The 13,195-nt window shown below is 34.8% G+C and overlaps 1 protein-coding gene across 24 annotated transcripts in view; it reads right to left on the minus strand.

The window, feature by feature from the left end:
- Positions 1 to 13,195, minus strand: part of Enox1 (ecto-NOX disulfide-thiol exchanger 1) — a 571,647-nt gene that overhangs the window by 253,840 nt on the left and 304,612 nt on the right. The gene's annotated exons all lie outside the window — the stretch shown is intronic.

A 13,195-nucleotide genomic window follows, 5' to 3' on the forward strand; every position in this document is an offset into this window, starting at 1 on the left:
GAATCGAACTGTTCCAGTGGGGATGTCAAATGCCAGGCAGGCTATTTCTCTGCCCTATTCATTCTCCAGATAAGACTCCTCAAACTCCTGCCTAGGAGCCAGTCCCTGGCTATAGGTGCTTGGTGGCTATGTTGGGGAACAGTCCAGGAGAAATACCTCTTCACTCTATGGAGCTTCACCTCACCCTCTGGGCTTTGTCCCTGGTCCAAGCATCTATGATTGATGCAACTCAGACTATCACTCAATCCCTCAAGAAGGGGTGACAGTGAGAAGAAGGAAGGGAAGCAGGGTCTGACTATGGCATATACCACGTTTTACTGTTACTACTGGCTCTGTAACTATCTGCACACAGTCATGCCTTTCCCAATCTCACCCCTTGTACCCCTCCAGATCCACCCCTCTAAAGGTGGATCAGTAGGCTAATTTCTCCCCATATACCCAGCTACTCCTCCTCTATCATTGTAGTGCCCTCTCAAAACTGGCAACATCTCTTATTAGCATCTTCTCTTTCACCTCTCGCATTTGCTGTTTCTCTGCTTTATATATTTAAAAAAATACTTTTCTATAATTCTTGTGAGAGTTCTTAAATAGGGAGACATAAAAGCATGTGGTCAGTCTAATCTAGCAATTCCTAGTCTTATAATTTTACTTCATAATTATGTTGTTATTATATGTTTCATTCTGGCCTAGTTTGTTTACTAAGAGAACTTTATGTGTTACCCTAAATTAACTACTAGACATCTAAAAACTACTTTCAGGGAAAGTACTGCCAACATCCTTTTAATTATGTTATTTTCTAGTCAGCATCAGACAAAGTGAAATTGATAAATTTACTTTTGTAGCATGTCACTTTTTATACAAAACGTCATTTTAAAAATTTTTAATTTTATTGGTACAATTTAGATATACATTATGATCACATTCATCATAGGGAATTTGTACCTGTACATGATGTATCTTGATTCCTCTTTTTTTCCCCTCCCTTCAACTCCTCTTCCCTTCCCTATTTACAAAATCCCTGCTTCCATTTTTTCCTTCTTTTTTCATGTTTTTCTTTCCATCTTACTTCTCTTCTAGTTTCCTCTTCCTTTTGAACAATTTTTTCTTATTTTACAATACCTATTATTCATTTTTGTCTCTATTTACACTTTCAGGTTCTTACACAAGAGACACAATGCTATATTTACACATATGTGTCTGATTTATTTCACTTAAGAGTATAGCTTCAAGGTGCATCCATTTAGCTATAAATGTCTCAAGTTTACACTTCTTTATGGGTGAGTAATACTCTATTGTATAGAAAAACCACATTTTGTTTATCTCTTCATGGGTTGATGGACATTTGAGTTGTTTCCAAGATTTAGCTATTACAAACTGTGTTGCTATCAACACAGGTGTGCATATATCACTGTGGTATGATGCTTTTAATCCTTTGGGAAAGATATCCAAAAGAGGAATCACTGGGTCAAATGGGACCTCTAATCCTAGTTTTTGAGGAATCTCCATACTGATTTCCACAGTGGTTGCACCAGTCTACATTCCCACCAACAGTAGGAAAGGGTTCCTTTTCCTCCACAGCCCCGCCAGCAGTTGTTGTTGGTTTATTTTTTTATATGAACCATTCTTTCTGGAGTGAGATGGTATCTCAGTGTTGTTTTAATTTGCATCTCTCAAATGACCCGTGATATTATCTTGCCTTCAGAAGTTTGGATCAATAATCAATGTGAGGTAGAAGTCACATCAATTTTTTAAATATAGAAAGGAAGACAGGGAAGGAAGCATTTTTCATTTTGGTTTTAGGCATCACATAACCTGTTAAGCTGGTCACCCCACTTGTCAGCCAGCCACTGCAGAGTGGTGGGGAGAACTTTTACAGGCAAATAGGAGAGCACTGTGAAAGGGGGTGGGAACAGGAGCCCTCAACAAAGAATTTAAGAAAATATTTGACTCTGGATCAGTTTCTTAACCTTTCTGGATCCAGTGTAACTACAAAATGAGAACGTTGGATGAAGTCCGTCCAAATGTTCATGAAACAGAGGTCAAAGATGAGATAATTTTCTAGCTGCCTCTCACACCTCAACCCCTCCTTTCTCATACTGGAAGTTCCACAGTACATTTTGGTATACTTAAGAGTTCCATTTGATTTTGTTTTACCTGGCATTACACAAACTTATTTCACCAAAAGTCCCTCCCTTTCTGTTTCAGGTAATGATTTTTAACATACTACAGAAAAGACTGAATGAATTACCTTGAAACTTCCCATTATAACACATTTCTGTGAGTTTACAACTATAGCTAAATGTTTTCATTAAGAAAGGGAAAAACATATTAAAATGTTTTACTGATGCTTCCTTTTATAGTAGCATATAATTTAGAGTACAAGAAAAAGTTATCATGATTTTAATGAAACTAAGTATTTCCAAGCATAAATATCTCATCTCTGTGTATCACCATTCATATCTAGGACAGCTGAACATCAAACCATTGACTGAACTGGTGCATATTAATTTGATTTGGTTATGAAGACAGTCAGATTTCTGGGACACATCTGGCAATTTTGGCAATCAATGAATGAAATGAATCAACCATGTAGCAATCAGACTGACTGCTCAGTGATCAATGTGACCTAAACATAAAAACAACTGTGGGATAAGTTAATCCTTAGGTTGCAGGACATCAGAGTACAACTCAAATGGAAATTCATGATGAAAAATTTTTCATTCTGACATTATATATTAAACTGCTAGAGTTATCTTTGTTAGTGAAATACTTTCACTTTCTCTATTGATCTATTGACATACACTTTCACTTAAAAGAAAGGGACTGTGCTAAATATTTCTGGGCATAAAAGGATGTATAGCAGAACTTCAAAGATCCTGTTAGAAAAAGATCTAGGAGCCAGATGTCAGCTGTCAGTAACTGTCCATGCAATCTCTAGTAAGACTTTTTTTATTTGTAAAAGTATTCTCAAGGACCTTATAGTTTAGTTAATTATATGGAATTTTTCTCTTAACCCTTCTTAAAATACACAAAATTCTTAATTTATCTGCATAACAAAGGTAAAAGGGAATAAATATTTTGGTTTTCTTTTATTGTAGACCATAAAGTCTCTCCTTCATTTTTTTTCGGGGGGAGTGGTTACCGGGGATCAAACTCTGGACCTTGCACTGACAAGGCAGGAGGCAGAACCACTGAGCTAAATCCCCGGCCCTCCTTCATTTTAACTACAGAAACTCTATGAAAACTTGCAATGTTTTTCCTTTTGCTCTTGGTATTTTGCTTTTCCCTTGAGACTGTTAAGGTTTTAAAGTATTCTAATTATTTATATCTTTTTATTTAAAAAGCCTGCCTCCCAAAACACATTTTTCCTTCTTCTCAAAAGGAAATTTATTAAACTAACAACTCTATAATATTACCCAAAACAAATATGTTGGCAGTAGGGTGACCAATGGTTCTGGTTTGTTCAGCACTGAGGTATGTCCTACTATATAGGATTTTTTGTTAAAACTCAGACAGTCCCCTACAAACTGAGATAGTGGTCATTTTGAGTGGCAGCTTGAGAGGACTGAATGTTTAATGGACACTACCATCAGAGAGTTGTTATTTCAATCCTCTTATTAGAAGTACTCTTCTTTCATTGCTAAGCAGCTGTAGAAAGCAATCAAATACCATATGGATGGATGGATTTAATAACCTTTGAGTTTCCTTTATACCAGGGGATCTCAATTCTGGCTTCCTACTAGCTATTTAAAAATGATACAACTCCCTCATTTAATACATCTGAAAGTGAGTCCCTGTCAGTAATAGGTATGTTGGAAGTCCCCAGCTGAACCTATAGCCACTGAGTTTCAAACTGTAGGTCTAGCAAGAGCCATTCAAAGCATGGGGAAATCTACTGTATAACTTCTCATTTTTAAATATTAGATGCAAGTTTCAAGTTCACATTTAAATCAAGTGAGAAACCACAAACTGACTTTTTGTCCATTTGCATGTATTTTTTAACATGGTTCATGCTATGTAGGCTTCTCCCATCATGTCTCCATTCTGACATATATTCTAATCATCAGCATATACTAATACCACTTTTTTAAACAAGAAATTGTACTAGGTACTGTGAAGCCAGGAAGATTTAAAATTCAAGATCTCTACCTTCAGTGAGCCTATAGTAGAATATATGAAAGGTGACTGAATTATAGAGGTGAGATCAATGAAGAGGTGACCATGCCCTGAAGTGGTTAGGAAATCTGCACTTGATAAGTAGATGAGAGCCTGGGTAGAATTTCAAGGCTAGACAAGGTATTCCAGAGGGAAAAAGGTATTTTTAGAGGAAAAAACAATCAGATTACTAAACTTAAATATGTATACAAACAATAAAGTTCACATTCTGAGCAATGTGAACTATATAAAATGCTATAGGAGATCAACTGCTGAGCTAGGGGACATATTCAGCCCGATCACTTTTTTGGTGATAAACACTTAAAAAACATTGAAAAGAAGAATTAGGCTAGCGAATGGTACATGGTTGGTTCAACATGAGCATAATGGTCTATCATGCAGAGAATAAGCACCTGGACAGCAACAGAAAAGCCCCTTTCCTCATTGCTGGGCCCACTAAAGAGATATGATCACCCAGACATGAGGCAGACACTGGACAGATCCCTAAAAAATCCCTAAGCTTCCTACCTTATCTGATGGAATGATAATTTAATGTTGAAGGAAAAGATTTAGAACAAAATCATTCAAGAAGGACACGCTATCTTGAATGTCATGTTATATGACTAATTAATCATTGATTTTAAAACTACTTTTTTTTTTTGGTACTGGGGATTGAACTCAGGTCCTTGTGCTTGAGAGGCAGGTGGCAGAACCACTGAGCTAAATCCCTGGCCCTTTAAAACTACTTTTATAATATAATTGTTTTTTTGGATTTCAGAATTAAAGCACCACTGTTCCATTTGTTATTACCCCCCGGAATAGTTAATTTTCATATTTTTCCAATATATGGTTTTCATGCAAAATATTAACTAATGGCAATGAATGATCTGGGTATGTATCAACTTGAGAAGTCAGTTGGCAAAATTAACATTTAGAAGTAGGCACTACTGGTTATTTCACACATTATTAACTTATATTACAATTCAAATAAGCTTACAGCTGGCAAAAAAAAATCTCTTCTGTAAAGTGATCTCAAACATAATAGGCTTAATCAGAGATAAATTAAATTAGGCAGCCAAGCATACTATAGCATATTAATTCTGAGTAGTTATTAAATACATTTTCTCTTATCAGTGGTGTGAACAACATCATATGCAAACAAATTCTTTAAGAGGCTAGCAAACAAAGTTTGTGTTTGGGATGTTGTGTGCCTGACATTTCCCCATGCCTTCTTAAAATGATAAATAATCTTTTCTGCTAATAATGGTACTAAATTAAGTCCCATAAATTAGGCAACTTTACTCCCAGGCAATTAAGAAAAAAAAAAAAAAAAAAAAAAAGAGCCGGGGATTTAGCTCAGTGGTTTCGCTGCCTGCTGCGCAAGTGCAAGGACCGGAGTTTGATCCCCGGTACCAAAAAAAAAGAAAGAAAAAAAGCAGATAAAACTGCCATATGTGGTCTTGGATTTTTCTAAAAGGAACTTTCTACATTCTATGGAAATTTTGAAAAGAAAATATTAGAAATAGGGTGAAATTGTCCAAAATACAAGGTAGTGAAAATTCAGTATGTTAAAAATTGACACATCTTGCTCTCTGTTTTGAGCGACCTGTATTGCCCTAGAATACTCAAAGATAAAAATTATTAAGATTGTTATTTTATAAACAGGTTTATACCATTTTCTTTCTTTCCTTAATGGTAGTAATCTGCTAGTAAATGGTGCTTTTTAATAGACAATTAAAAGATATATCTAAAGTTTTACACCCCCACACTCATATTCCTATTCTTGATGTACTTTTGCCTTATTATATTGTTCTCTTATTACTCAACCAGGTCCTTTAATATCTGTATCTAGAAACAATTCAGGTTATAGGCATGACCCCTACCCCTAAGAAACATTCTCTGTGCTTTGCACATTTAAAACTCAATGTAAGGTGACAAGAACATTAAGCTGCCCAGTGAGCAAAATGTGAAACTAATCACTATCTGTTTTTAGCCATGGGTAGAATAATTGGCAAATTAAAATGCCTGAGAATAGCTGGGCTGCTTGCATCAGAAAGCACCACCTTGGATGGCTAATGAAGATAAATGTATGCAGCTAGCTTTAGTGACAACTTCAAATACCAGCAGAATAAAAAACAGAATGAAAAACAAACACTACAGTCCCTATTTCATTTACTGCAAAGTACACACCATGTAGAATTTGTGTCATTTAAAGGAAAAAAATCTTCACCACCCTCCATATCTTTTATGCATATATCTCAATTAAGACTTCTACTTACTTCTGAAAAGCCAATGTTGTTCTTTTTTAAGCTAGAAAACTGGGATAAGCTTCCTTATTAATTATTAAATTTGTTGCTCTGTGACAGATTAAAATAAAAGCTACACAAAGGAAATAATGTAGTTTAGTAAATTCATTCATCCATCCATTCATTCATTTGACAACTACTGAATATCTACTGTGTGCCAGGCACTGTGCTTGATATTTGGCATATAGAGATGAATGACCTCTTTCTGAGGAGCCAGTGAACCATGGCATGAAAGAGATGCATATATATAGGCATACATACAGGTAAGTGAGAACACTCTGCACTGCTGTAGAAAAGACTTCAGATGTGTCCCACCTGTTAGAGCCTTTCAAGAGAAGACTCACTGTTGAGCTGAATTCTAAGACAATATCTGAAGTTATTTTGAGGGTAAGCTTCCAAGTTAAAAGAACAGCTCATGCACAATCAACAAGAAAGCCACGTCTGGCTTGAACCAAAGCCACTGTCTTCAGAACATGTGAAGGAAATAAATAAAGAGGAAAGGGGTCAACAGATTATGAAGATAAAAGCTATGTAAGGCTGAGAACATGGAGGCTCCAGAAGACATGTCAAAGAATTTGCATTTAATCATCTAGGACAGTACTGTAGTTTTCAAAACACATGCCAACAAGTCTGGGGTCCTGGGAGTGAGGGAGGAAGTTAAGGCGTGAAGAGAGGTGAGGCAGTCAGGACACAGGCTGAAGACTCCTTCAACCTCAGTAGCTTTCTTTTGGGTCTTCATCTTATTAGTGCTATTTATTTTTGTTAGTGCATATTCACAGTACACAATGTTTACACTTCTTGTGGGGAGTTGGTACATGTACATAACACATCCCAACTCTCTTTTTCATTCTCTTTCCCTCCCCTCTGTCTCTCCCTCGATCTCTTGATCCCCTTCCCATCTGAGGAAGATTCATCTCCCTACTTCCTATTATCTTTTATTTTCTCTATTTTAAAACCTTTTTATTTTGTAATAGTTTTAGATTTACAAAAAAGTTACACAAATCATACAGAGAATTATTGTATACCCCTCCCCCAATTGCCCTGAATGTCAACATCTTACATTACCACAGCATGGTGGTCACAACCAAGAAAAGAACTGTAGATGTATTTCTATTAGCTAAATCCCAGAACTTCATTTGGAGTCCCAGTTTTTCCTCTAGCATCCTATCTCTGCTCCAGGAACCAATCCAGAATACCCCATTTCACTCAATTAACAGGTCACTTTAATCTCTACCAGTCTGTGACTATTTCTCAGTTTTCCCTCATTCTTTTTATTTTATTTATTGTTTTTTTTTTTTTTTTTTTTTTTTTTTTTTTTGCGGTAATGAGGATCAAACTCAGGACCTCAGGACCTTGCACTTGCAAAGCAGGGTTGGTGCCACTGAGCTAAATCCCCAGCCCTTTTTTTTTTTTAACTTTTTTCCTCTCATTTTTCATAACATTGACAGTCTCGAGGAGTATTTGCCACATATTTTCAAAATGTTCTTTACTTTCAGGTTGTTGGTGTTTTTCTCATGACTGACTAGGGTTATTGGGAAGAACATCACAAAGGCAAGGTACACTTTCCATCATGTGGCATTAAGGGAAAGCAAATGGTATCAATGACTTATCACTGATGATTTAACCTTGACCACTTGGTTAAGGTATAATTTACCAGGTTTCTCCACTGGGAAGTTACCATTTTTCTTTTTTTAGAAGTCACTTACTAAGCACAGCCCACATTTACCAGAGAATAATCTTCATTTCCTGGAAGGGGACATCTACCTGTATTATTTGCAATTCTTCTATAAGGAAGATTTGTCCCTTCTACTCCATTTATTTATATCACAATGAACTCAAGTATATATCGTTTCCTTTGGGTTATAACCAAATAATATTATTTTGTTGTTCAAATTGTTCCAGCTATGGTCATTGTGAGCACTTTTAGGTCAGTTTCTATATCACTTTGACCTTTCTGCATCCTTTTGTTTTGAACTCTTCTCTTTTCTCTTTCCTTTCCTTTCCTTTTCCTTTTCCCTTTCCCTTTCCCTTTTCTTTCCTTGACCATACCAGATGCTCCAGGTTCATCTTGTATTTATACTGCCACAGCAATAGAAATAGCCATTTTCCCAGAAATCCATATTTTCTATTATTGGAGGATGATATTTAGAAATGAAGACTTGGGCATTCGGTGTGCTGATGTGACTGGGGTGTCACTGTTCCCAGGCTCTCTCAGCAAAAGGTATATATATATACACATACATATATATGTGTATATATATATACATACATACATATATATGTGTATATATATATGTGTGTATATATATATATGTCAAACCAATGGAAAATTTAAAAATTTAAGTTCTATCGACAACAGTTAAAAATAAAAGTCAATAATAGGCATGTAAGGCCTTTAAACTACAAACTACAAAATATTACTGAAAGATTTTAAAGACTGGTATAAGTAGAGAGATAGTTTATATTCATGGATTAGAAGCCTCATATGGATTCTTCCCAAATTGAGCCATAGTATCTATGTAGTCTTAATTATAATCCACCTGGATGCTTTTTTAGAAACTAGTAAGGTAATCCTAAAATGTATGTAAAGTTTCATAGAAATTAGGATACCTTAAATCAATTTTGAGAAGAAAAACAAAAGATGGAGAGCTTACACCACGTGGGCTAAAAATTTATATAAAGCTACAGTAATCAGTGCAGTGTGGAACCAGTATAAAGAATAAGAGAATTGTTGGGACAGAGTAGAGCCCAGAAATAGATATATACACATGTGGTCATTTGATTTTTGAGTTAAGCACCAAGAAATTTAAATAGGGAAAGGAAACTCTACAAATAGCATTGGGTAAGAATAAATGTTCCTATAGAAAATAACCTACTTTGGCCTCACACAATAAATAAAAAATTAAATATGTATCAAAATCAAAACATAAAAGCTAAAACTATAACACATTATAGACCTTTTTTAAATTAGAGATAAAGTACTTTTTAAGAACAATACAGGAAAAAAATCCATGAAAGAAAAAAGATACCATGATAAATTATAACCCAAAATTTAAAACTACTGCTTATCAAAACACATCATTTAGAGAATAAGTAAGCAAGCCACAAATTGAAAGGAATACTTGGCAAACATATAGCTTATGAAATACTTGTATCATATGTATAAAAACTTTGATACTTCAACAATAAAAATTTAAACAATTCAATATAAAAATGGCAAAGTAATTTTTGAAGTCACTTTACAAAGGAAGATACAGGAATGGCAATAAGCACATTAAATGATTTCAACACAGTGGCAAAATAAAATGCATATTAGATCATAATGTAATGTTAAACCCATCAGAATGAAAAAGACAATGGCACCAAATGTTGTTGAAAATGTGGAACAACAAACTATCATAAATTGTTGGTGGGACTACAAGTTACTTTGAAAATAATCTGTCAATTTCTTCTAAAACTAAACATATACCTCTCTATGACAATTCTAGTTTTAGATGTTGTCCTGATAGAAATGAAACCCAATGCCCACAGAGAGACTTGTACAAAAATGTTCACAGAAGTATTTTATCACATATAAATTTTGCCTCAAATGAAAAAAATTATTAAAAAATTTTGAATTCTAGTAATAATACACATACTGTAGCAGTTAGGGTGGACCGTCAACTTGATTGGCTTTGACAAGCACCAGAAGCACACTTCTGGGTGTGTCTGGCTGTGTCACAGAGACATGGCCTTGAAGTCTGTCTAGTCCCTAATTATTTCCACTATGTTACTGTTTCCCTGCTCTGGTTCTCAGACACCATGAATTAAGCATCTTTGCTCTATCACACCCTTTGGCCATGATGTTTCTGTCCTGGAGCCAGCTAACCATGAGCTGAACCCCCTAAACCATGAGCCAAATTAAAACTCTTTTCTTTTAAGTTGTGGGTGTCCAGTATTGTCTTGCAGCCATAGGAAAGCTAATACTTATGCCAAGTGATTTAGAGGGAAATATACTTATGTCTACAACTTACTCAGAAATGTGTCCAAAAATAAGGTGGACATATGGTTGAAGAGAGGAACAGAGTGATGCATCATAGTGGATATATGAGTGTTCACTGTAAATTTCTTTCAATCTTTCTGCATAGTTAAATATGTTCATAATACAATGTCAGAAAAGAAAAAAATTCTTAAGAACCAAGAAAGACACGATTCAAAAACAGAAAAAATTAGGGCCGCGGATTTAGCTCAGTGGTTTTGCCGCCTGCTGCGCAAGTTCAAGGACCCAAGTTCGATCCCCGGTACCAAAAAATTAAAAAACAATAGGGCTGGGGATTTAGCTCAGTGGTTCCTCCGCCTGCCTTGCAAGCGCAAAGTCCCGAGTTCAATCCCTGGTACCAAAAAAAGAAAAAATTAAAAGAAAAAAGAGAATGTTCCACAAAGGCTAGCTATGTTTCTTACATAGTCTAAGACTACATTTCTTTATTTATAAAATACAAGTAATAAATAATATCTACTATCCAGGATTCTTAAAAATTGTACTTATTAATATGTGCACAGAAAAGTTTCTAGTATAAGTAAGCATTGAGTAAATATTTCAGCTACCATTTTTAGTAAGCACAAAGTGCCTGAGACCATAAACCCACAAAAATAAAATTTCTTGAAAACAGAAGAGGTCAATGTTTGCATACTTTCTTAAAATAATTGTTATGTTTGTTACGTGGATAAAATCAGATTCATTGACTTTTTTTCTGCATGTGAATGTCATTTATTAGGGTCCCTAAATGAATAAGCTAGTAGAAAGGAAATATCACATTTTCAAAAACTCATAAAACATTATTTTTAGAAATGGTATTTCCTTGACTTTCAATCCAGGAAAATGCTAACACACAGCATGGAACATGAAGGGCCCAGAAAAAGAAAGCTTGGCAGATGTCACAGCAATAAATAGAGTGGGGCTTTGGAGACAGAACATAGGAGGAGAATGTGGAGCATTGTATCTCAAATACCCTTTCCATCTGGTACTTAGTCACGGAAGTTAGGGGATTTTTGGAAATACACCTTTGTAGGCCACCTTTAGTTTTCTTATTTATTTGTTCAACAATCATTTAACTCACAGCCTGTTATGAGCCAATTTCTATATATGCCTTCCCGGAACTAAGCAAAATAAGCTCTGTAAGGTAACTTTAGAAAAAAATGTTCTAAGTACAGCATACTGAAAGGTGAATATTATTTACATCTTGCTACCTATTGTAATATTCATTTCAAAATACAATTTAGAATTTTCAATCATTAGGTTAAACAACAGCGTATTTTCACAAATGAGAGAAATTCTCAGATAGAATAAAGATAGCAGAATTTCTTATGTGGAATATATCTCATTTTGCTAAGAACAATGCAAATGAAATTAGGGTTTGTGAATAACATTTTTTATGGGATACTATTATTTTTATAAATATTTTTAGTGCAAGTGGACTTTCTTAAAATATCTATTTCTTTCAACTTAGTAATGTTTCCTATGAGAAAACTAACATTCAGAATATTGAAAATTGTTTCATCCTATTATGATTATCATTCTTTAAATCATCAAATATATATATATACTTGTGAGAATTCTAAGAAACCATGATTAATAGATTTTGGTTCTAGAATTTTAAAACAATAAAATTTTTTAAATTAAAGAAAAAGAACATTCCATTCCTTCAGCTGATCAACTTGAGGGAGAGATTATACACTCTGCTAAAATTTAGAATGGAATTTCTAATAGTGATGGCATTGTTCAGTAAATAATAATCTGTGTGAAAAATTCCAAGTAAATGAAAATGGTCTTTAAAAATTTATCTGGAAAATTTTTGCTTACAGTATTTATTCAAATGCTGTCTATATTGTGGGAAAGAATATAGCAAAATGTCTTTTTCAAGAAAATATGTAGTTTCCTGTGTCTATTTTAAAAAGAACTCCTCTCCTACCTCTAGTCACACATACAAACTGTACCATCAATAGAAGCTAAAGATAAAATTAAAGAAATCCTGGCTGCATGCCCAATCCTGGGATAATAGGGAAGAGAAAGCTGGATGGCAATTACCCCTTCTCCCCTTATCTTTTCCTGCTCTTATCTCTCCCAGGCTGGGGGTACTGGCATGTTTGTACTCTGTAACCTTCTTCTGAGTGGAGACATGAGCAGCCAGCCAACTGCCCTGCACATTAATATCCTTTCATTCTTTCCCTTGATTGAAATCTTACTGTTAAGAGGAAATGAAATGCTGTATGTAAATCGAAATAATCAGTCACTTAGAAGTCATCTTTGGGGTTACATCACCAATGTACCTGTAGTATTAAAACATCCTTTCAATTTAAATAGCAATGCATTTATCAAATTATCAAATTAGGAGGCCCATATTTAAGTTAAGTTTACCACTGACCTTAGATGAATTCATTGTTTTCCAAATTAATATAAGCTACTTATCCAAGTAAAAGCCAAACTTTTGTAGTTCTCCCAGAATGGATCATTTTAGAGTGAAATACTAGGGAAAATTAGGGATTTATGTCACAAGATGGAGAGTATATTTGCTATTGCTATGGAGTTTTTCATCAGCCCAACATGTTTCTGTATTTACTTCATAGTGTACAACTGCTCTTGAAATTAAACACTGCCTAATTCCAACAAGCGTACTGCCCTCATGCATCCAAATGAGGGAGGCTTCCCTATATTAATTTTTCTCTTATACAAGCATTCTTGAGAACTCTGTGTCTCA

The sequence above is a fragment of the Heterocephalus glaber genome, unplaced genomic scaffold (genome assembly GCF_053883595.1).
Source record: "Heterocephalus glaber isolate CG9 unplaced genomic scaffold, H.glaber_assembly_v1.0 deba00001666, whole genome shotgun sequence".
In the NCBI taxonomy this organism is placed as follows: domain Eukaryota; kingdom Metazoa; phylum Chordata; class Mammalia; order Rodentia; family Bathyergidae; genus Heterocephalus; species Heterocephalus glaber.